A 27,045-nucleotide genomic window follows, 5' to 3' on the forward strand; every position below is an offset into this window, starting at 1 on the left:
TACCAATCATAAAGAGTAAATGTCCATCATTCAAGCACTCTCTTTCTCCTTCCCCTGGAGCATCAGGCTCTAAGCAGTGGCAACGGCCTTCCCAATCTACTTTCAGAGGAAAGGCCCAAGGTCATGCCCAAGGGCAGAAAAGGACTTGGGGACGAAAGTCTGTCAAGCAGAGCCCCAAAGCATCCATATGAAGGGGCACCCTCACTAAGCCGAGTGGGGGGAAGGCTCCTACTGTTTTCAGGAGCTTGGCAGGAAGAGGGTCAAGACAAGTGGGTAGTCTCTTTAGTATCTCTGGGCTACAAGATAGAGTTCCAGTAGCTTCCACCAGCTCGTTTCCTAGGGTCAAGGGTTTCCAAAGATCCAGTAAAGCGAAAACCGCTACTTCTGGCCTTAGATCATTTACTATCCCAGGGGGTGATAGTAAAAATGGACCCAAAAGATCAGGGTTCAGGGTTCTATTCGAATCTCTTCACCGTTCCAAAACCAAATGGGGATGTCAGACCCATCCTAGATCTAAAAGATCTGAATCAGTTTCTGCACATTCGATCCTTCCGAATGCAGTCAATCCATTCAGTGGTCTCCACCCTTCAAGGGGGAGAATTTATGGCATCAATAGATATCAGGGATGCATATATTCATGTGCCGATATTTCCCGCTTACCAAAAATATCTAAGGTTCACGGTAGACCAGCGCCATTTTCAATTTATGGCCCTTCCTTTCGGTCTCGCTATGGCTCCTCGAGTTTTTACAAAGATTCTAGACCCTCTCTTAGCAAATCTAAGAGCTCAGGGCATAACCGTGGTAGCTTATCTAGACGATTTGCTACTCATAGAGCAATCAGTGGTGCACCTGAACCACGCTGTCTTCAAGACAGTAAAACATTTGGAAAGCCTAGGTTGGGTAATCAACCTAGAAAAGTCTTCCTTGCAACCTTCAACAAGGTTGGAATATCTGGGCATGATCTTAGACACCGCTCAAGGCAGAGTGTTTCTACCAGAGCCAAAGGTCAAAAGCTCTAGTCCGCCTAGTGTTAAGCAAAAGGAGTCCCTTCATTCGGCTATGTATGAGACTATTAGGAAAGATGGTTGCCTCTTTCGAGGCTGTTCCATTTGCCCAGTTTCACTCAAGGCCTCTGCAGAGAAGCATCCTCGCGGCTTGGAACAAGAAGCCTCATGCCTTGGATCTTCCTATGTGCCTATCTGTGGTATTCATCCCAGGGGTGGAAAATTGGCAAGCGGATTTTTTTAAGCTGCCAGCAACTATGCCCAGGAGAATGGTCTCTACCCCCTGACATATTTCAGATCATATGTTCTGTTCGTGTCCAGATTCAACAAGAAACTGGACAAATTTGTGTCAAGAACAAAGGATGTACTTGCTCAGGGGTCAGATGCTCTGACAATTCCATGGGATCAGTACAATCTAACCTATCCCTTCCCTCCAAATCCGCTTCTTCGGCGGTTCCTGGGGAGAGTCAAAAGGGAAGCAAAGTTGGTCCTTTTGGTAGCCCCAGCTTGGCCCAGACGACCTTGGTATGCAGAGATCGTAAAGATGGCAGTGGGCAGGCCTTGGGTCCTCCCACTCCGGCCAGATCTACTCTCACAAGTCCAAATTACCACCCTGCTTTACGAAGTCTAAATTTGACGGTTTGGCTGCTGAGACCCACATTTTAAAGGACCGTGGGCTCTCGGAGTCAATTCTTTCCACTCTGGTCAATGCCAGAAAGCCGGCCTCCAGGCTTATTTACTACAAAATCTGGAAGGCATATGTTTCCTGGTGTGAACCCAGGGGATGGCATCCTAGAAAGTATGTCATTAGCAGGATCATGACCTTTCTTCAGTCAGGCCTAGAGATGAAATTGGCCTTGAGCACTATCAAAGTCCAAATTTCGGCTTTGTCAGTATTTTTTCAGAAGCCAATTGCTTCACATTCCCTTGTCCGGGCCTTTGTTCAGGGGGCACTGCGATTGAATCCGCCATTCAAACCTCTAGTATGCCCATGGGATCTGAATTTGGTGTTGTCTGCTTTACAGGGACAACCCTTTGCTCCATGCTCCTTTAGCACTTTTGGCTAAAAAAATTAGTCTTTTTGATAGCCATATCCTCTGCTAAGAGAGTAATAAGAGTTGGCAGCTTTTTCTTGCAAAGAGCCGTATTTGATTATTCACAAGGACAGAGTAGTTATGCGTCCTCATCGGTCCTTCCTACCCAAGGTGGTTTCAGGATTCCATTTGAATCAAGATATGATTCTACCATCCTTTTTTCCAGATCCGCAGTCCGCGGAAGAAGAATCTTTGCACACTCTTGATGTGGTAAGAGCAATCAGTATCTATCTGCAGGGAACCGCTCAGATACGGAAAACTGATTGTTTGTTCATCCTGCCAGAGGGCCCTAAAAAAGGCCAGGTAGCGTCGAAATCCACTCTTTTTAGATGGATTAGACAGGTTATTTTTCAGGCTTATGGTATAAAGAGGAAGACTCCTCCTTTTCATGTGAAAGTGCACTCAAATAGGGCTGTTAGTGTTTCTTGGGCAGTGCATCACCAGGCCTCCATGGCTCAGATCTGTAAGGCTGCGACTTGGTCTTCAGTCCACACATTCACCAGATTCTATCAGGTGGATGTAAGAGGGCAAGAAGATGCCGCCTAAAGGCGCAGTGTACTGCAGGCTGCAGTTTAGTTCCTCTGGTCCATTTGTGGTCTATGTTTCTGATCTGTGTCTCGCTCCCCTCAAATGAGCATTGCTTTGGGACATCCCACTATGTAATGAAGGCTCTGTGTCCCATGATGTATGGTCAAGAAAACAGGATTTTTTGAATACAGCTTACCTGTAAAATCCTTACAGTACATCACAGGACACAGAGCTCCTGCCCTTCTATGGGTTTTACGTGGTTACCTATTGCTTTGCTACAAAACTGAAGTGCTCCCCGTGTGGGAGGGGTTATATAGGGGAGGAATTCTCCTTAATTGGGGTTAACCAGTGTCCAATCACTGAAGGTGCCTATCTAACCCACTATGTAATGAAGGTGCTGTGTCCCGTGATGTACTCTCAAGAAAAGGATTACAGGATTACAGGTAAGCTGTATTCAAAAAATCCTGTTTTCTTATTTCTTGTTAGGCTACTTTCACACTGAAAGCACCCAGCGTTAGTGGTAAAGCACTTTTCGGCTGCTAGCAGGGCGCTTTTAAACCCCACTAGCGGCCAAAGAAAGGATTAAAAGCTCCCATGTTAATTTCAATGGGCAGGGGCAGTTAAGGAGTGCTGTATACAGCGTTCCCAAAACTCCCCAAAGATGCTGGTTGCAGGACTTTTTCTAACGTCCTGCAAGCGCACCGCCCCAGTGTGAAAGCACTCAGGCTTTCACACTGGGGAGGCATGGGAGGCATTTTTCAGGCGCTTTTACAGATGCTATTTCTAGCGCTAAAATGCCTGAAAAATGCCTCAGTGTGAAAGGGGTCTTAGTGCCCTCTGATATGTATACAGCAACCACCTACTTAACTGCTTGCTGACCAGCTGCCGCAGCTTTACTGTGGCAGAATGGCACGGCGGGGGCGAAATGACGTTACCTTATGTTGCTTTGCCTTTTGGCCACTAGGGGTGAGTGTGCACCCGCAACGTGTGCCCAGAGCTGATGCGAGTGCCCGGCAGGCGTAATGACCGCCGGGCACCTGCAATCGCTCGTGACAGGGGACAGTGTTCCCTAGGGGTGTTTCTAACTGTGGGGGGGAGTGGACTGACTGGAAGTACAGAGAGATCGCTGTTCCTGATCACTAGAAACAGATGATCTCTCTCTACTCCCCTGACAGAACAGGGATCTGTCTGTTTACATTGACAGATCCCCGTTCTGGCTCTCTGTGGAGCGATCATGGGTGGCTGGCGGACACCGGCTCCCCTGTCGTGCAGCAGGTGTGCACGCACCTGCTATAGCTGTTAAAGGGACCGATGTACAGCTACGGCGATTCGTGGGATCAAGCCACAGTATGGCAATGTTAGAGTGAGCCTGTCTCAAGTCAGTCCTCATTAACATAAAATGCAAGAAGCCCAGCCTCAACACCTTTAACCCTTTGTTAGGAGAAACATGATCAAAATTAGTTACAATTTATAATGAAGATCTGCCTACACAGTATAGACTGGGTTAAAAATGACAAACACAGCTGCCCAGTCCCCTCATAAAAAAAAAAAAGCAAAAACAAAAAAACTACCTAGTATTTTCCACTCCTGGAGGGTCTAGAATCAAGCATCTAAAAAGTTATGCTGCAATTTAAAATTTTTAAGAAGGCACCTGGGTTCTGGGTTCTACTCAGTACTCAGAAACTGCTTGAGATCATGAGCTTGAATCCTAATGAACAATGAGACAGCTGAGAATTTCTCCAAAGCTCCATGCTGACTTATGGCACTTCCAACTGCAGGGCCTCTGTAGTCTACATGAGCAGCCCTAAAAAATTGCACTTGCTTGCATTTTGCGAGTGCGTTTTGAGGGCTGGTGAGGAAGGGCTGCCTGGAGCGGGGGGGGGGGGGGGGAGCACCTCCAGCAGCCTGGGTGGAATGGAAGTCCTTCTCCCATTGATCACAGATAGGAGAGAGAGAGAGCGGCCCGGATGTTCAGAGCGCAGCGCAGGGAACACAGTGATAACAGCTCTCATTTCAATTGCTGTGTTCCGCCCCGCCCCCTGGTCCCGAGACAGATCACACGTCCAATCCTAAACATCCGGGCCGCTCTCCTGTTCCTCTCCTCCCCTGCACAGGTAAGCTGCATGGTGGGCACAGGGCGGATGGTGGACAAAGACTGCATGGTGGGCACAGGCTGCATGGTGGATGGTGGACACAGGGTGGATGGTGGACACAGGCTGCATGGTGCATGGTGGACACAGGCTGCATGGTGGATGGTGGGCACAGGCTGCATGGTGGGCACAGGCTACATGGTGAATGGTGGACACAGGCTGCATGGTGGGCACAGGCTGCATGGTGGATGGTGGACACAGGGTGGATGATGGACACAGGCTGCATGGTGCATGGTGGACACAGGCTGCATGGTGGATGGTGGGCACAGGCTGCATGGTGGGCACAGGCATGGTGGATGGTGGGCACAGGCTGCATGGTGGATGGTGGACATAGGCAGCTTGCATTGGTGGGCACAGGCAGGCTGCATTGGTGGGCACAGGCAGCTTGCATTGGTGGGCACGGATAAAGTTGTTGTTGTTGATATTTATTTTTATAACTTAATTCTGCATAAAACATTTAAGTGTCATTTAATGAGATAATTTATGAGGGCATGTTTAGGGGTGGGGCGTGTTTAGGGGCAGGGTATGTTGTGGGGCGGGGTAGGGTGGGGCAACTGGTGGCGAGTAACCCTTGAGGCTAGTAGCTCAGGACTTGAAATTTTGAGCCCTGTACATGAGTACATCTTGGTCCTCTCCCCCTTATCCCATATATGTCTGGCAGTCATGGAGATAAGGAGAGGGGAATTAAGAAAAAAAAGCTATAACACAAACTCTCCCATGAAGCTCTATTGACTCCCCTAAAAGGACACACATGGCATCAGAGGTGCCATAATGGGAATAATGACTGACACCAAGAGATTAGAACTAGTGAGCTACTAGTTTTGAACATGGCACTGGGAGGCAAGGTGAGTATAAGCAGCTAGCAGCATCAAAATGAAAGTAAACCCAGTGTTCTACCACAGGAATTGTTCCCTCTGGTAAGCTCCATCATGATGAGCTCCTATTAAAGTGACACTAAAGGTTCAGGGTTTTTTTTTGTTTTTTTAAATAACAAACATATCATACTTACCTCCACTGTGCAGCTAGTTTTGCACAGAGTGGCCCCAAACCTGCTCTTCTGGGGTCCCTCGGCAGCTCTTGCGGCTCCTCCCCGCATCAGATAATCCCCTGGGAGAAGGGGGGGTCACCTTGTGGGCGCGCTCCGGAGTCCAGCATTCGGCGACCATAGACGCCAAATGCAGGACTCAGCCCCACCCCCCGTGGCCGCGTCATTGGATTTGATTGACAGCAGCGGGAGCCGATGGCTGCGCTGCTATCAATCTATCCATTTAAGAGCCGAGAACCCCGGGCAGAGAGAGAGCATGTCCCCGTGGGACAAGTTCAAGGGCTCAGGTAAGTAAAATGGGGGGGGGGCTGGGGGGCCGGTCACTGCCAGGTGTTTTTTCACCTTGATGCATAGGATGCATTAAGGTGAAAAAACACGAACCTTTACAACCCCTTTAAATGTAAAATCTGTTTCAGATCACTTCCATACAACTTGCCAGATACATCTGATCAATACATGGGACCTGCAAAGTCTGAACTGTGGTAAAATATAACTTTAGTTACTGACTGTATTTTTAATGAATCTACTGTGAACTTTGTTTCATGCAATATTATTTCAGGTGTTTGTTGCTATGTCACAGCAAGAAATATATAATTTGTATCGTATCCTGCTGCTGCAGCTGGAATCCTTGAAAAAAAAATATGAGCGGGTGTCGAATCCGTTATTTCTTATTGTAAGAAGCTGCGTAAATGATATCATTAATAATATATGGTGTGAGCTGGTCTGTTTGAACCTTGCTGTTAGGGCAAAAGGACGACCCTGCACATCTGTTAATTTTCACAAATGCTATGACCTCATTAATGTCCCCATTACATCCAAGGGCATTACCTTACTTGCTGTTTGACTTTTCGCACTGATATATTTTAAAAAGTAAAAAAACTAAAGATTCATGGATAAAGTTAGGATAAAGGGTATTATCTCTGATTGACAATTAAAATGAATTGTTAGTGTTTAAACACAGTTCTCAATCTCAAAGGCAGGGGAACACAGCAGTGCTTTCTTATTTAATTCCAATACTTATATAGCGCTAACATTACATAGCTTTTTTAAAGAGTGCATGGATCACTTGACATCAGTCCCTGTCCCCAAAAAGGAGTTTACAGTCTAAGATCCCTTTCACAGTCATAGGCTCACTTGGGCCAATTTTTAAGGTTAACTTACCAACATGTTTTCTGGATTGCCTGAAGAGACCCATGCAAACATGGAGAAGGGTCTACAAAGTCCATGCAGCAAGTGTCCAGGTTGGATTCACATGTATATTGCCATTGCAAGCAGGACCAGACTTGTAAGACCAACAGTCCTAGGGTGCTGTAGCAATAGGTGGATGGTGGCACAGTGAAAAAAGAAATACTGTATATCACCAACACCATTTTTCCTGGGAAGTAAAACCTACTCAATTAGTGTAAGTAGGCAAGTCACATAAATAATTAATTGTTTCTGAACCTGCAAAGGCTCCCTTCAACAATTAAAAAGTTAGGTGGCAGGTTCAGAAACATTGCATTCAAGGTGGGATTCAAACACAATACTGCAAGGCTAGAGTGCTATCCTGTTCTTTAGGGTTATACAGTACATGCATTGGGTACAGTTATCTTTCCATTTAGTTGGAATCAGAATTTGTGACCCTTAAATCATACTCTACATCAAATTTTCTTGTTTCCCAACCAAGGTCATGAAGAATAATGCAGAGCAGAGTGCAAGGCAATGGTAACAAGTCAGGAAATCTAAGATTTCAAAGTAAAAGGTATTATGTATTATGGATGCCATTGAGGTAAATGTAACTGACTTATGTTTAATAACCATCCACGCTTTTAAACCTTTTATTCTTCCTGGAGATCCTGGAGTTTACAATGATATTGGTTACACCATAAGTGTTACATATGTTATTTTAAAATGTCCTTTGGTATTTTTACAACAAGAGTGTTAATAAGTTATTTTAACTGCTTCAGACCTGCTTCAGATCCGCTACTTTCCCGGGAGTATGTCTATTGACGTCCTCCCGTGCCCGAGCGGCTTGTGTGCCCCCTGAAGGGCGCGCGCGCCACGCTCTGTGATCAGTGAGTCAATGAGACTTCCGATCCTGACCCCTTACCATGTGATCAGCTGTCAGCCAATGACAGCTGATCATGTGATGTAAACAGAGCCAGTAATCGGCTACTTTTTCTCCTCGCGCTGATAGCGCTACGTATATATATATATATATATATATATATATATATATATATATATATATATATATATATTATAAATACTGTATATATGCAGGTGTACTTTGATTTTAGAATATATAAAACATTTACTGTAAAAATAGTATATTTTTGTTTTTGAAAATGATGCTATTTTTTATGTAACAAACATATACTTAATATGATACTGGTTTTGCAGAACATTTCAAATTTTCTACAGTAGTGCAGAACACAGCATTAGCTGATTCTACCATTGTGATTGTCCATCTGAACAAATGATGATTTTAAAAATAACATGGACATTTTAACCATATATTTATATATATATGTATTAATATATATATATGTAGCGCTGGTAGATTTTTCAATCTACCGCTTGTAGGTAAATTTAGTGGGTCATCTGTTCTGTACATAGTTCAGATTTAGTTTATTGTCAGATTTAGCCTCTGTTCCAGTTTGGCTGTGTTGCGTGTAGTTTCACACTGTGCCTGTGGGTGTCGTTGTCACCATGGGTCGGTGTTGGAAAAGCAACAAGCTGAAGTGTATGAGTGCTCTTCTGTCCCGGAGATAACTCGGCGGAGGTGGTCCTCCGAGTTGCATTCTGGGAGAGGGTATTTATGGGACAGACGCCATGTTTTGGAGAGCTTTTCGCCTCGTGGCCCTCCTGGCCTAGAGGCATGTGTTAGTGAGTTCTACTTCACGGCCCTCCGGCCTGGAGGGTTGCGTTGCTGCAGCTGGGCGGGTAGACTCAGAGGTCTGTCTGGGGCCTGCTGTCGGTGGGATGGTCCTGTGCTGTCTGTCCTGCGGGAAGAAGCCAGACAATCGGGAAGATCCAGGGGAGGACCCATCTTGGAAGGGACCATGCAAGGCTGGTCTTAAGAAGGAAAACAGGAAAATCTCCGCGCTATCAAAAACCCCCCAAAATTAGCAGCAGTTCAACTGTGGACAAAGCACAACAACAATAAAAACAAAAGAAAAAAACTGCGCTATAAAATGAAATTGCAAAAACTGAACATGTGCAATAAAATAAACAAAAATAACTAAAAATAAAAAGAAGCCCCAAAATGTGTAGAAAACACATCAAATTTGAATGTAATTAGTATAGTCCATAAGCATAGAAGAAATGAGAGGAATCCTCTGGTAGTTCTCCGTGTGAGTCAGGTGGGAGAGTGGAATGACAGACACACACTGAACAGATGGAAGGCACATTCGCCAAGCCGGCAAGCGAGCGCCTGACGTCATCGCACTCATCTCTGAACAGGCGCTCGCTTGCCGGCTTGGCGAATGCTCTTTTTATCTGCAGTTTTGTAAGTGTTTTTATCCTATCTTAAATAAACCATCTTATTGGATTTACGCTATGGCTGCCTTTCTTCTAGCTCTATGTGGTTGATTTGGGGTATGGTCTGAGTGGAGCCACGTTCACGGAGGGAGATCGTATACTGGTTATCAAGGCCCATGTTTACATGCTTACCATCCTCACATGCTTACCATCCTTAGCATTATTTGGATAAGTGGTGCATTGCCTGACCTGGATATCATCCTGAAATGTGCCTTATTGTGCCTTCCATCTGGCAAGCACATATGTTTGGTGGTGGAGGATCACTGTTCAGGGTGTGTCTGTCATTCCACTCTCCCACCTGACTCACACGGAGAACTACCAGAGGATTCCTCTCATTTCTTCTATGCTTATGGACTATACTAATTACATTCAAATTTGATGTGTTTTCAACACATTTTGGGGCTTCTTTTTATTTTTAGTTTTTTTTGTTTATTTTATTGCACATGTTCAGTTTTTGCAATTTCATTTTATAGCGCAGTTTTTTTTCTTTTGTTTTTATGGTCTTAAGAAGGGCCTGGTGACTCGATTGGAGGATGTATCCTAAACTACCTTACCGCACAAGTACTGCTGGGTCGGCTTAAAGGTTCTGGTACTGTGTTTGCTGTTCATCAAAACGAATACATCCTGTGGCAGAGGATCGTACAGGTTTTATTTCACTCAAGTCTGTGGCAGAGACTTTTTGTTCGTGCTGCGTAACGGCTGCTAGGTTGGTGAGAGAGACCTATCCGGGCGGGCAAAGATTAAATCCTGAACTGAGGATACATTCATCTCACAGATTTCAATTCCTTAGTGCTACACCAAGAAAAGGTATTTGAACTTCCGTGCAACTCTTCTTCTACCTCTTTCCTGCTACTTCTTCCAGTTATCTCCCATTAAAGCATTGGAAAAGTACTCAAGTGACTGGTGCCTACATTGTCTGATGATAAGCTCAACGGGACTCTAGACCTGGTACTGGTGAAATTACAGGTAAAAAGGTGACGTTAACAGCCCGATCTAAATTAGCAGCTCCACCGTGAGTTAGTGCTACATGTGGGGGCGTTGTCCGGGATTATTTGCCGTTGCCTTAAGCAGCCCAGAGAAGTATTTCACCGAGAGTTTATACTAGAAGAGGTTTCTGGACTTTGTCACTTTTCCAGGAAAAGAAGGGGTTAAATTGCAGGACTTTATTTCTGACTCCGTAGGCTGTGGGTGAGAAGTAAAAGCCCGGGAGCTATGTGATCAGAGGAACAAGTGGGAGGAGCCACATCTACTTGTTGACGCGTGGGATGTGTGTATGTCTGGCGCCAAAGGAGAAGAGAGGCATCGTGATCGTGTTAAGAGGATCAGAGTGCAGCCATGTCTTCTTTCCCATTGGTACCGTCAACTATAGGGTCCAAGATGTTCCCTACGAGTACCGCTGTGGGTGCTATGCTGACCGGAACCCTGCTGACAGATACCAGCATTCGTTTGAAGTCGCAGGGGCGGTTCGTACTATACACAGTTGGAGATATCGAAGGGCTGGGCATGCTTTGCCACAAGTGTGAAGGACTGGCCATACATCTCCGTCCGTTTGTTTGCTGTTTGCAGTGAGGAGAATATTTGTTCATAGTGGAGCGACCTACAATGTCGCCCCGTGCTTATCGCGTGGATTGGGCTACAGGTATCGCCACAGTGGAAACTACTGCCATTGCTGTTGGAGAACAACAGTCCGTGGTCTCGTCTGCTACCGAGAGTGCTTCCGAGGGAGATGTTGCTGTCACCGCTTCATCAGCGGACATCACCTTCATTTCTACTTCTACCATACCTATCCCCGTTGCACCTGTCCAAAGGAAGGTGGGATATGTGAAGGCTTCCCGCGGCCGTGGTCGAGGCCTACCCCAGAGACTACCCGAACCGGAGCCGGAGAAATATATGGATCCGGAGAAGTCCACGTCAGGAACGGGTGAGAGATCAAAGGGGAACATATCTGGGACTCTTTGTAAATATTTGCCAGCGGAAGAGTTGAGAGACTCGGAGATAGATTCTATGTCAGATCTCTCCGATGATGATGATGATTTGTTTGAGACAATGTCACAGGAACTATTGTGGGCCCAGGGTGAAGATGTTGCTTCTGCTCTTACTTTCTCAGAATGGACAGCTCTGGATTCTGGGAAGACATCACCTTGTGTGGAGCCGCACAGTATTACCAAAGAGACATTGTCTAAAGTTGCTAGTTTGCTTGAGTTTGAGCCGACACCCATCGGATCTATAGAGCGTAAATCACAAAATTCTTGTGTGCCTCCTGGTTTGCTGAAAAATAGAACTTTGCCTAGACTTGCCCGTTTACAGAGAGTGCTCACCAAACGAGTTGCCTCAGAATATGGTCTGGAATTTCCCTATGTTACTCAGGAAATTATGCAGGAAATTGAGGCCAACTGGGAACAGTGGTACCGTGAAGCTGTTTGGGACTATTTGTCTGTGCCAAAACCTTTCCGGAAAGCTGGGTATTCTGTTGCCATGGATGAACGCTTTAATGGATGTTTGCTGCATTGGAACTATGGTCGGCACATTTATGCTGACAAGGTGGTCATTTGCAGACCTGGAAAAGATGACATTGTTTATTTTATCACCACTGTGGATAAGCAAGGGAAGAAACTGACATTGCCAGATCCCCGGTTTTATTGGTGATTATGCAGAGAAACTGTTGTCTTCTGTTCTTCTAAGAGAAAAGAGAACTTTGGGGGTATATAGACAGCTAGTGTTAGTGTTTAGAGATCACCGTGGTCAAAAGATTTTATTCATCTCAGCGCTTTCAAATCCAAAGACTTCTGTGATAACCAAAGTTTCTTTTACTTGAAAAAAAATATAATATGCCCCGAGATAGGGATGGACTTTTCAAGTTACCTTAGTTTATTTTTCATTAGAAGAAAATATGTGGGAAGAGAGTGTCATTCTTTTGTGGAATGAGGCTTTGCTCCTAAATTGTTAGTGATGCTAATGTACATATTTTGTGTGTGTCTAATTTTGTTTCTTTCAGGAAAATCAGATTTCCTATCAAGCTGTTAGGCTTTTCAGCTAGGTAGATAGTGGGGTTTTGTGACATGTTTAATGTGATTTCTTTTGCTGATGTGAATATGTCGTTGTATAAATGTTAAAACTGTAACATTTCTATACTATTAAATAAGTAAGAATACCGCGCTCAGACTATAACTCCTAAAAACCAAATCCGCAACAATAAACCATCTAATATCTAATGGTAGTAATCAAAAATAAAATTAAAAAGTTGCGCTAAATTAATACCATGCAAAAATGACTGGCATATAAAATCTTAAATTGATACACGTGGACACCTATAATTGAACTAGGCACTGCTCATCGCCTGTCCAATACAGTCCCAACAGTGAAGCATAGTGGTGGCAGCATCATGCTGTGGGGCTGTTTTTCAGCTGCAGGGACAGGACGATTGGTTGCAATCGAGGGAAAGATGAATGCGGCCAAGTACAGGGATATCCTGGACAAAAACCTTCTCCAGAGTGCTCAGGACCTCAGACTGGGCCGAAGGTTTACCTTCCAACAAGACAATGACCCTAAGCACACAGCTAAAATAACGAAGGAGTGGCTTCACAACTCCGTGACTGTTCTTGAATGGCCCAGCCAGAGCCCTGACTTAAACCCAATTGAGCATATCTGGAGAGACCTAAAAATGGCTGTCCACCAACGTTTACCATCCAACCTGACAGAACTGGAGAGGATCTGCAAGGAGGAATGGCAGAGGATCCCCAAATCCAGGTGTGAAAAACTTGTTACATCTTTCCCAAAAAGACTCATTGTTGTATTAGATCTAAAGGGTGCTTCTACTAAATACTGAGCAAAGGGTCTGAATATTTAGGACAATTTGATATTTCAGTTTTTCTTTTTTAATAAATCTGCAAAAATGTCAACAATTCTGTGTTTTTCTGTCAATATGGGGTGCTGTGTATACATTAATGAGGAAAAAAATGAACTGAAATTATTTTAGCAAATGGCTGCAATATAACAAAGAGTGAAAAATTTAAGGGGGTCTGAATACTTTCCATCCCCACTGTATGTCTGCGTGTGTAACTATTGTATTTGGCTTGAGAAAGGAAGGCTGTGTCTCATCGAGATGTTGACACTGATTAAACTACGTTGGAAAATTCCTCCTATTGTAGGTCCCGTTGAGTGCACCTACTGCCTCTTTCATATTATTCCTACTCTTTTCATGGATTGCTCCTGGGCCAAGCATGTGCGTTGGCCCACCTCTACACTATTTGTTAGTGGATTCAGGCAACCTGCACCCCTGTGTATGTATTTTTACCTGGTTCCTTTGTGGACAATTTCCATAAGGCTGCCCACCAGCACCACTACATGCAAGGGACATGAAAGTTGGTCCTGAGTTTGCATGGATTTTCCCCAAAAATATATTGTTATGTTTACTTACTACTAATGAGCCAAATGGCAAGAGTAGACAAGCTGTTAATGATATTCTCAGTTAATTCACTGTTGTTCAGAAAAACCTCTATTCATTTTGAGAGGAACTTACCTTAATAGTACTAGTTTTTGGGCACTTATTTATGTCAACACACAGTAATATGTTAGCATAAACATGTGCCCAATTACAAAACTAATGTTTTGTTGGTGCATTGTATACTGTATTTTTTGACAAGCCATTGTGGTCTATTTTAAGAGAATGAACAAAAAAGAATTAAAAAGATCCTACAGATAGGAGGTATGTTGGGAGTATTGGGAGAAGGAGGCTAGTGCATGTAGTTTAATCTGAAGTGGTGTTATAGAAAGCAATGGAGGGCAGTTCAGTACAGCATGACTTAGCAGGACTGATATTTTAGCGGTACAGTTATTTTGGTGACAGATAGTGTGCACTTAATACTATACTTCATGTGAACAACGCCAATGATGGGTTCTTGATGAAAGGTATATCTCCCTTTATTACAGGTTAAAGACTCACAGTGGGGTGTACTGGAGCAAAAGGTGTATTTAGTAGGGATTTGTAGCAGTCCAGAGGAAGGGTGTTGATTGAGCAAGCTCTAAATGGCTGGGGAGCTCTGATATAGGAGTCTGGGCATACTCTCTTGGCTGGAGAGCCCTGTACCCTTTGGACTGCTAAACTGTTTATTTACCTGTACCAATATACTGTTATTTGCACTAAAAAAGTGAATTATCTTAAAGTTTTGCGTTTCTTTAAAAAAGAAGCCTTTTATGTTGTGCAATAAACATATTTTATTTGAAGCATTGGTATAGCCAAAACTGTTTTTTAATTTTAGATAAAGTAGGGAAGTGTTAAAATCCTTAGTTGATTTCCTTTTATTTTCTGTCCCAGCGTGCACCAAGATGTTGGAAAAAATCTCCCAAAGAAAGGGGAATTACCCCGGAACATCTATAACCATTAGAAATTTCCTCTTACCTTTAACCTTTTATTCTAATGGCCTACCCTTACACAGGCTATCCCCCTTGAGTCTATTATGAATGCTGCTGCTAGACTAATACACCTCACTAACCGATCCGTGACTGCTGCTCCTCTCTGCCAATCTCTTCACTGGCTTTCCCTACCCCACCGTATAAAATTCAAAATGCTAACCACAACATACAAGGCCATCCACAACATTTCCCCCAACTACATCACCAACCTCATCGACAAATATCGCCCAAATCATCCCCTCCACTCCTCCCAGGACCTCCTTCTCTCTAGCTCCCTTGTTACCTCCTCTCATGCTCATCTTCAGGACTTCTCCAGAGCCTCTCCCATCCTCTGGAATTCCCTGCCCTGGTATATCCGATCAGCCCCTAACCTGTCCACCTTTACGAGATCCCTGAAAACTCAGTTATTCAGGGAAGCCTATCCCACACCCACCTAACAACCCCATCAAATCATTCCTCGCATCTATTACCTTTTGTACCACCACCCCCTCCCTTAAAAATGTAAGCTCTACGAGCAGGGCCCTCCTGTCCCTTCTGTATTGAACTGTACTGTAATTGTGCTGCCCCCCCTCTACATTGTAAAGCGCTGCGTAAACTGTTGGCGCTATATAAATCGTGAATAATAATAACAATAATATTCTGGGGACAACTCGATTTCCCCCTCGCTTTCCGTTTCAGGGCAAAGTGTTGAAAATCACCATTAATAACACAGACAGCTATAAAAACTTGACAGAGGATATAACCCCTCCCCATATCGTTCAAAACGAATGCAAAACATTTTACCTAGAGTTACACTTTAAAAGCCAGCTGTGTGTGAGCAGTGATATCAAATCCCTTAATATTACAGTCTTTACAAACAAAATCTTGTGTTGTGTTTTATAGCACTCGATAACATATCTTACCAATTGCTTAGCTGATTATTAATAGGGCAGTTCCTCATTCAGGGTGGGGAATTTGACACCTTTCACATTTCACCTAGGCCTACTTAATCAGGAAGTAGAGTGAGCATGACCTTAGTAACGAGGCCCCACGGAGTGCAAAACACTTTAAGATATTAAGAGAATTCAATGTAAGAAGTCACATTTTTATACTGAAATCTGTGTGCTTGAAGAAATAAAGGAATAATAAAAGTAATATTGTAACCCACACAGTGCATAAAAGTTACTTTAGAAGCCGCAGAGGAGTTAAATGACCTGTATTAAAACACTTGTACTGAAACACGGTTCTTTCGCGTTATTGGTTTCATACGTGGTTGTAATTTTTTTCTATTTAACATTAGGCTATAAAATTATTATAAGATAATTACAGTTGTCATATTATCACATTATCACAGTATCTTTGAGAAAAAAATATATTTTTTTTCAGGATTCCTTACCTAACTGCAGAGAAGTATATTATGGTTTTCTGTCTTTTTGTTAAGTTTGATATTTTGTTCCCCCCTTTTTTTTCTACTTGTTTTTACAAATATATATACACCTTATTTTGAGAAAGAATCTTTCACAGTTAAAAGTTTACAAGTGGTGACAACAATGTTAATTTCACTGCAATGTACATCAACCTTCATAAGAACAAAGCTTTAGTATCATGAAAATTAACCAAGTTAAGTGACTGGAAGTCAGTTAAAAATACATTTAAGCTGCACTTAGTGATTTGTTTTTTTCAACACTTTCACTTAATAAATGCATTTAGAAAGGCATCCATTAAAAATATGTTATGCCGCACTGAAAAAAAGTTACTATTGCCAGGTCTTGGAGGAGAATTTGTGTTGTTAATTATGCTGTAATATATTTTTCCCAGCACATTTATGTTGCCTTCCAGTCTCCTGTACTTTTATTTTTCCACTGCTGCTTTTAATATTTTGTTGCAATGTTTGCTAAGTTATAGTTACTCCAGAGAGATCTCAATTGCTCTTTATATATGCTCAATGTATATATAAAAGACTGTTATTATACAGATGTATTTACTTAGAGACAAGTGTGAAATATTTGGACTTTATTCATGCCAAACTTTAAATACATCACAATGACAATTTTATGATATGCTACATAGTATTTTACCTAATTGCACTAGCGTTTCATTATTATTATTATTATTATTAATAATAATAATAATAATATTAATAATAATATTTATATTAATAAAAATAACAAAGCAAGGTGCCATTTAAAACTAGGTTCCCTATTGCTACAAAGGGTCATGGCCCTGGTTCTTTGCTAAAAATAGACTATAAGCAGCTTATACTTCACCACTTATACTTTATTTAGGTTCTCCGTAAAATAACTTTTTACCCTAAATGCCTTTTAAAGCTGAACCCCAAGCAGTAAACACAAATTATGGCAGCTCAGTATTCATTAAAACATAATTAAATGCATTTTTAAAAGCAAGGAAAATAAGAACCTTATTTTGACTTGGCATCAGCCTCCTGCGTTGTTATGTACAGCAGAACCTATGTTGGAAGAGAGAGGAGCAGCTCAAGGAGCCAACAGTTTTTGCAGCAATGTTCATATGCTAAAAGACGTATGTTTATAGCAAAAGGGAGCAGAGTGAGAGATGAGCTCATCAGTCTGCTGGTTTTCCTCTCCTTTCACTGTCCCATCACAGGCTGGAGGAAGGACAAGTACCCAAGTACAAGGAAACTGTATGTGCTATGTACATAGGTGTGCGCACAGGGTGTGCCAGATGTGCTTGGGCACACCCTAATCACCCTGTGTGGCACCGATTCCCCCTGCTGTCCAGCCCCCTGTGCCCCCCCCCCCCTCCTGCCTGATGCTGCTGTGGGCACACAGGAGAATGCTTCAGGATGGAGAGTGAAAGGGCTAGTAAATATTTCATTTACCAGCCTCTTCCTTTTCTGATTGAGCACAGTGAGTGATTGGTACCAATAGCTCCTGTGTGCATTCATAACTGAAGCACAGTAAACTGTGTTTACTATGCTTCAGTTTGTGACTGAACAGGAAGCCACTCAGCACAGAGCATTTCCCATTCATTTACTGTCCAGTGCAGCTGTGGCTGCAGAGAAAGGGACTTGGGAAGGTATGTCCTCCGTCTCTTTCTCTGTCTCAAAAGTGAGACATCAAGAGTCTGTTTAGACCCCTGATATTCCACCTAACCCCCCCTCCTAGAATAATAAAAAATAATATTCTAAAAAAGAATTAAAACAGATACAATTTAAAAAAATTATCAAATAATAATAATAATAATAATTAAAAACTACTGATTTTGTCCACTGCCCTGCTGATACCAATCTCTGCCCTACTGACACCGTCCACTGCCCTACTAACAACCATTCACTGGCCTACTGACACTGTCCATGTTATGTTATGAGTACGTGTGTCTGTGTGTATGCATGTATATATGCACTATATCACCAAAAGTATTGGGGCACCTGCCTTTGCACTCACAAGAACTTTAATGGACTCCCAGTCTTAGTCCGTAGGGTTCAATACTGAGTTGGCCCACCCTTTGCAGCAACAACAGCTTCAACTCTTCTGGGAAGGCCTTCTCGTCCACACCAGTGTCTGACCACACAAATGTGCTTCTGGAAGAATGGTCAAACATTCCAATAGACACACTCCTAAACCTTGTGGACAGCCTTCCTAGAAGAGTTGAAGGTGTTATTGCTGCAAAGGGTGGGCCAACACAAAATTGAACCCCATTGGGCGAAGACTGGGATGTCATTTAAAGTTCATGTGCATGTAAAGGCAGACGGCACAATACTTTTGGTAATATAGTGTATATATATATATATATATATATATATATATATATATATATATATATATATACACATGCACACACAAAAGCATTTTTGAGCTCTAGGGTGAAAATAGACTTCCCACATGTAACTGTAGTGGTCCTTGAACATTTTATGGTATCACTAAATAACATTAGCATAAAAATTCCAGTACCATAAAAGAAATCTACTGTTCCAATCTACTGTTCCCATTGGAAGATTCCCCCTCAGATTTGGTTCCAATGACAGCTGTAAAATACGTGATTTCCAATCATGTTCAGTCAATATACATTGTACACTATGAGAAAATCGGTAGGGTGACCTTGGTGTTCTCTGTGTCCTCGGTGGGAACAAGGGTTCTAGCCAAATACCTAAAACTAAAAACTAAAAATGTAGTCTTTATCCTTAATTCTTAGAAGAACCTTAATCAATGTTTATTCCAACTGATGCTATAATTAAGACAAAGGCGTGCACGCAGGGTGTGCCAGGTGTGCCTAGGCACACCCTAATCACCCCATGCGGTGCCGATTCTCTGTGCTTTCTGCCACCCCCTGTCTGCTGCAGGGGATGTTTCAAGATGGAAAGCAGGGGAAGGGGGCCAGTAAATATTTAATTTACTGGTTCCTTCCTTTTGTGAATGAACACGGTGAGTGATCTGTACTGATTTCTCCTGTGTTCATTCTTAACTGAAGAATAATAATACTATGCTTCAGTTTGTGAATGAACAGGAAGACGCTCAGTACAGAGCACTTTCCATTCATTCACCGTCCAGTGCAGCTGAGGCTGCAGAGAAAGGCACAGAGGAGATTCTCTGTTCTCAGTCCCTTTCTCTGTCTGAAAAAGGGGTCCTTGATATTTCACCAAAGCCCCCCAATGGGGCTCCTAAAAAAAATAATTAATAAAAATATAAAAAATAATTATGTAAAAATAATGAAAAATAAAAATTGGAAAAAATAATTTAAAAAATTAAAATAAAAACTACTGACACTGTCCAGTGTCCTACTGACACCGTCCACTGCTCTGCTGATATGCATGTGTGTTTGTGCTCTAGGGTGCACACCCCAATGCAATAGGCTGCGCACACCAGTAGGTTAAGACGACCATGTGCCAAAGAGATTATATCCATTTATCACACTGATGATAAACATTTTTCACACAGATAATGCCCATGTAGCACAGAGAGCATTCTGGTCTTTCCCACCATGTGAACCGCTATACCTCAGTATGCTGTATATCAATCAAAAGTTCTGTTACATGTCTCAGATTCACTTTCATTTTTAGCCTGGGACTCAGGAAGCTACCTGAGAGAGCTGTATTTAGAAATCAATCTGTAAGAGAAAGAAGGAGTTTGTAAAATGCTTGTTTTTGTCAGTGCTTGGGGGAAAGCTCTTTATCTGTCAGAGAGGTATCTGCCCTGCCTAATTAGTGCCTGAATGGTCAGGATGTATTTTCTGTATTGTTCTGTTTGTTTCTATTGCAACCTTTTAAAATAAAACTGTCCACAATTCAGAATTAGAAGAAAACCTGCCATTCCTAGAGAAGGCGATCCTCGCTTGTACTAACCCTACAATAAATATGGTGTGTGTGTGTGTGTGTGTGTGTGTGTGTATATATATATATATATATATATATATATATATATATATATATATATATATATATATATATATATATATATATATATATATATATATATATATATATATATGTGTATATATATATATATATATATATATATATGTATATATATATATATATATATATATATATATTTATTTATATATTTATATATATATATATATATATATATATATATATATATATATATATATATATATATATATATATATATATATATATATATATATATATATATTTATATATGTATATATATATATATATTATACATTAACATACATTGTGGTTTTCACAGAGGCTCATGGAGAAGTTAAATAAATGGATGAAAAGCCTAAGAACGAGAGAAGTGATATCTCAACTGTACTATATTATACACATTATATGTAGCACTGTTGTATACAGAAGTACTGTATATACTGAGGTTTCCTTCAGGTTTGTTTAGTAAAAGTTACATTTTTAGTAGTAGCCAATCACAACCACTCACCAGTCACTGATCAAAGCTTATCTTGTAACATACATACCATCTGTGGTTCAGTTTATTTCTTATAGCCAATTATATGGATTGGTTTTATTACTGTATGAAAGTCACTCTTTTTTTAGCAACATAAGGTTAGCATCTGTTATGGAAGTATTTTATTATATGGTAGAAATACAATAATCTTAGCTTTTACAGTTTACTGTAGTCTGACAGCTTTGTGCAACATAGATTTCTCAAAATGGACAGTGAATATAAGGAAACAATATTTTTTTATACGTTTTTAAACTTACGTTTAAATCTTATTTTTCATATCAAACCTTTTATCTAAATAGAGCAGATGAGGAGGGAAAAGGAGAAGTCTCTCCTCTGACTCAATGGGCTTGATTTACTGAAGGAGGATGAAAGGCCTACTTCCGACAGGGTTAGGGCTGTTAGGTCATACTCCAAGTGACAGGGCTTTTTTCAGTTTCAAGTGATTGGAAATCTAATGTGTGACTCAGGAAGCACTCTATCAACACAGGCACAGTCACTAGAGGGGAACCCCTTTTCACAGTCCTTAGGCTGTCTTCTTCCGGCACCCCCAAAAGACACAACACAAGGACCCTGGGACCCAAGTTATCCAAGCAGAGCCAGTGGATGTGCAATTCAACCACTGCTTGAGCTATAGACAGAACCCTCTTCATCCTTAATAACCCTACCTTTCATTCCCCCCAGTACATAAACAGAAGAATCACCAAGCAGGTTCGGTTAAAAGATGAAAACCCTACAAAAATAAGAATCACAGACTTTCCAGTATCAAATGAAAACTTTCCTAGCTCAGTTGCACAACAATATTCAATATGGCAAACATTTTCCTATTTAACAGGTAAGTTAGTTCCAAGGGAGTACAAACATGTAGCCTTAAACTGATACTAAACAGAGAAGTGTTAACTGCCATAATTCATTCACATAAATCATATAAATCATGCCACGGTATTTATTTTTCCTTAACCACTTACCGACCGGCTCCTGTACATATACGTCGGCACTTTGAAGATGGATATCTCGGTAACGACAGCAGCTGCTGCCACAACTGAGGTATCCATCTTTACAGGAGCCGGTTCTGTGTACGATAATGGTGGTCTCTGCGGCGGGTTCGCTGCAAGATCACCGTTATCGGCGGTGGGAGAGGTGCCACCCCCCCTCCCGCCACTCTCCCGCGCCCTCCGCCGCTTACTGGAGCCGTCGGTAGCAGCGGAGGAGATCGGGACCTGTCACTGCTGAGGTAAGGAGACGAGTGAGGCTAAGATGGCCCCCATCCATCTCCATACCATAGGAGGGCGGAAGCGATGGAAGCTCTGCCCATATGTCTTAAAGGCATATTTATTTTTTTTTGTCTTTTTTTTTTTTTTTTGCATTTTAGTCCAAATATGAGATCTGAGGACTTTTTGACCCCAGATCTCATATTTAAGAGGACCTGTCATGCTTTTTTCTATTACAAGGGATGTTTACATTCCTTGTAATAGGAATAAAAGTGATCTAATTATTTTTTTTTAAAAACAGTGCAAAAATAAATATAATAAAGTAAAATGAATAAGAAAATAAAAAAAAAAATTTTAAAGCGCCCTGTCCCGACGAGCTCGCGTGCAGAAGCGAACGCATACGTGAGTAGCGCCCGCATATGAAAACGGTGGTCAAACCACACATGTGAGGTATCGCCGCGACCGGTAGAGTGAGAGCAATAATTTTAGCCCTAGACCTCCTCTGTAGCGCAAAACATGCAACCTGTAGAATTTTTTAAACGTTGCCTATGGAGATTTTTAAGGGTAAAAGTTTGACGCCATTCCACGAGCGGGCCCAATTTTGAATCGTGACATGTTGGGTATGAATTTACTTGGCGTAACATTATATTTCACAATATAAAAAAAAATTGGGTTAACTTTACTGTTGTCTTATTTTTTTATTCAAAAAAGTGAATTTTTTCCAAAAAAAGTGAATTTTTTCCAAAAAAAGTGCGTTTATAAGCTGCGCAAATACGGTGCAAAAAAAAAGTATTTCAATGACCGCCTATTTATTCTCTAGGGTGTTAGAAAAAAACAATATATAATATTTGGGGGTTCTAAGTAGTTTTCTAGCAAAAAAAAACTGTTTTAAACATGTAAACAACTAAAATCCAAAACGAGGCTAGTCCTTAAGTGGTTAAACCTCTGAGTACTTTATTCCCGCAACGGTCACATGCTCTTTCCCTCTTCTTTGACATCTGCAGGGAATGATCTTTATGAGGGGCATCTAGTACTCTGCTGATGTATGTTCTCTACGGTGTGAGTCTGTGTCTGGCCAGCCCAGTTTGATGCTGTGCTGGTCACACGCCAAAAAAAAAAAAAAACAGTTTCAGAAGAACAACTCAAATGAAATTATAAATATAAAATAGTTTTACAGCTCCCAATTAATCTTTATTGAACATCAAATGTGTATTTTGTGCATTAATATGGTGTAGGAGTCAAACACAACTGACACTAGCTTTCATTTTGTTCAGACAGCATCTGCATTCAAAGCTCTTTTTTACTTTACAGGTATTAGAAATTACATACTGATTTATATTAAAACTAAGCCAGTTTGTAAATTTCTTGTGAATGTAATCAATCAGCATACTATATTCCGCCCCAATAGTGTTTAGCAATAGGAGGACATGGAGAAGGAGGGAGGAAGGGAGGGTCATTTACCACTGTGTATACGCCCACATGTGTGACTCAATAGCCACGTGGGCTGCACAGATACGATAACTATTAACTGATATTGAGCATGCTCCATAGAGGACACTAACTGGTCTACACAATCTCAGGCTGCAGTGGGAACATAGAGAAGATGGGGGGGGGGTATATTTCACTCTACACAAAACAAATGCTTTAGTAGCTTTGTGAGTATGAACACTCTGTTATGTAGCATGTAATGAGAGTTTTTCATAGTCTACGTTTGATGACACTTTAACCAGTCTTCCCACAAAGCTCAAAATGTACACTGCTCCTAATACTCTCTCTACTGCAGAGAAACTACTGCAGAGAGACTACTGCAAAGGTTCCCACATGGGGGACCCCAAACAGGCTACTTGTATAATGCCCCATAGTCCAATCTTCTGCCAACTAATGGGGATTGCATCTTCACTTTGCAACACGGTGCACACTTTTACCTTTCTTAGCTCCACCAGCCCTTCTATTTATAACCTATCCCTATGGGTCTGGATGACAAGCTTGTTAACCAGGAACCTCCCCCCAACCTCCTTTTTTTTATGACACATCCTCATGCCAAAGTTACCTGCAAAAAAAAAAAAAATATATATATATATATATATATATATTTATTTATTTATTTATTTATTTTTAACAAAGTAATCGCAACAGAACAGCAATAACAAATAATAATCTCTCATGTTTTACTGCAGTAATATTTAGAGAAATAAGTTCATGTTAAAACAAGAGCATATATATTTTATATAATACCGTGGATCAGGGAGGTAATCCCATCTTTCAGACTCAGAGTGCCTGCATTTCATAAAAAAGTTAACTCTGCTCCTGGTGATACAAACAAAACGTTGTCCTTCATAATGTGATAGCTATATCCAAACATTTGGAAGCATCCTTAAACATAGAAAAAAAGACATTGCACTTCTCTTGCAGCTTAGAATTTGGTGAGTTTTGAACTCTTGGCATAAAGGAGTTATCTGTTTAAGCAGCTTATGGAGCTGCACTAGGATTTTCTCACTTTTTCTGACATTTATAGCACAACATAAAAAAAAACATTATTTCACAGAAACACAGATGTAGGAAAGATCACCTAGCTTTAGGAAGCAATGTAAAAAGCCAGCTCTGTCTCATCTTGTAAACAGCTCTGTGACCAGGAGCCTGACCAGACCCACAGGCTAAGATACTGAATACAGGTGCAAGAGCCATGTGATAATGTGAAAGACCATGTACACATTAAATTAGAGTATTTTATAACCAGGAATTTATGTACTTCTAGGTCCATGGTTGTATATGTGATTTGAAACGCATTCCTCTAAGCCTAGTATTTTAAGCACAACGCTACTTGTTAATGAAAACAAACTATAGTAATCAACTACAATATAAATTGTATTTAATGAAACATATAGATAAAACTAATGACCTGCTTGAGATGTAATCTAAACAACTCATTTTCCAAAAAAATGTCCCATATACTGTAAAGGCACAGATTTTAAGATTGCAACTTCAGAACTGCAACATACTAATTGCATTCACAGCAAAGACTATATATTAGCATCAAATTTTTGACCCAGTAAGGTAAGCATAGGCTCAAGTTTAACTGAGATCTTTTTTTTAAAACTAACTACGTTAAGCTTAGTTAAAGTTTAAGTGGGCTGCCCCACATACCATAATGTACTAAAAAAGTGCAAGATTTTTTTTTTTTTTGCAAACCACAGTAGTGCGCTGCAATTCAGGTACATTAAAAATGAATGGCACCACGACGAACCAATGCACATAATGAGTTTTGCACGTTGCCGCACCACAACAGTGTGAACCCATCCATAGAGCTTGTTTCCGCTGACATTAAAATTTCACAGCTTTCGAAAACTACAATTAAAAAAAGTCTAAATATCTCTTCAATATATGCTAATTTTCCTATGTTTTATTTCTGTAAACGCACTGCAAACACAGAAAAATAACTGACATCCAAGAAATATGATCTGCTCCTACCTTTCAGTATGAGCTGACAACACAGACAGGGAAATTCAAAGGAAAGCTTTATCAACACTTTTTTTTTCCTTTGGAACTACATGTGTCTCATTCAGACAAGCATTTGTACCAGTCTCGGTAACATTACCAGCGCATACATACAATTCAGGTAGTTCTAGCTACTGTCACTTTAGGAACTTTAAGATGCTTCAGGTCCCGTATAACTTCCTATGGAGCACGCATCTGAGTTTGCCAGATTTTGCTGGTTGCAAGCTGAAGAGTGGGAAATTTGAGTGGAGAGTTAAAAACAGTTTTGCTTTTGACTGCTGCTGATTGTTGTGTATGCATTGTTAGTTTTGGGGGGGGTGGTCTTTCCTTGCAGCTTTTAAACACCTTTTTTGACACTTTTTAAACATTTTCAGCCCAAGGACATCATATGTCAGTGGGGATAGCTGAATGATGCCTGCAGCTGCAGGCATCATTCAGATATCATTCTTTTCTGCCGGCAATTCTGTGCATCGTAAGAATGATCATAGTGGCAGTTCAGCCGCTTGATCGTTCTTACAGGCGATAGGAGGGGACATCCCCCCTCTCGCCCCCTCCAGTGCTTCTTTGGTGCTTCTCCTGGCTCTCCCGTTTCATCGGGGACCCGGAGAAAAGAATCCGCCACCACCAGATGAAGAGCATAGAGATGTTCTCTATGACCGTCGGAGGCCCGGGCGCGATGTTATGATGTTGGGTGAAGCTGTGGGGGGGGCAAGCTCAGAGGTGGCAGGCCTGGATGTTACTGCTACCCCAACAGCCGGGAGAGCAGCCTATCTAGTAGGGATGGTAAGGGTAGTGCAGGTAGGCCTAGACAGTTGGTGCTAATAGGGGATTCTATAATCAGAAGGACTAATAAAATAATTTGTCACCAGGATCACAGGGTTTATCATGTGGCGGACGGGGTTGATAAATTACTGGGAAGGGCTGGGCATGACCCAGCTGTCTTGGTCCACATTGGAACCAATGACAGAATATATGGAAGGTGGAGGCTCCTTAAGAACTAATTTAAATAATTAGCTGCAAGTTAAAGGGAAGGACCTCCAAGGTGATATTCTCTGAAATATTGCCTGTGCCATGCTCAACGCAGGAAAGAGGGGGAGATTAGAGAGCTGAATGCATGGCTAAAGACCTGGTGTAAGAAGGAGGAGTTTGGGTTTTTAGAACACTGGGCTGACTTTTCATTGGGGTACAACCTATATTCTAAAGATGGTTTGCACCTAAATGGAAGGGGGTCTGCTGTGCTGGGGGAGAGGTTTATGGGTTTATGGGAAGAATGGATGAGTATTTAAACTAGGATTGAGGGGGGAGGGTGAATTAGAATATATTGGGGCAGACAGGTCAGACAGGGGTCAGCCCCTATTGGTGGGTGGAATGGGGAAAGATGGTGGAAGGGCTATGGCAGATGATATGATGGTTCCCATGTTACAAACAACCATTGGAATTGGTACTATTTGTACTAAAATAAAAAAATATGCAAAATAAGTGTGCAAAATGTGACAATGAATGAAAGTGTTTGTTCACCAATGCCAGAAGTCTGCCAAGGGAATTGGTGAGTTAGAAGTTCTGGTGCACAAGGAGAACTATGATTTAATTGGTATTGCTGAATCTTGGCTTCATTCTTCACATGACTGGGCTATTAATATTCCTGGCTATGCTCTCTTATGGAAAGAAAGAGTAAAACCGAGCATGGTGGTGTCTGTCTCTATGT

Source organism: Aquarana catesbeiana, linkage group LG01 (genome assembly GCF_042186555.1).
Source record: "Aquarana catesbeiana isolate 2022-GZ linkage group LG01, ASM4218655v1, whole genome shotgun sequence".
Taxonomy (NCBI): Eukaryota; Metazoa; Chordata; class Amphibia; order Anura; family Ranidae; genus Aquarana; species Aquarana catesbeiana.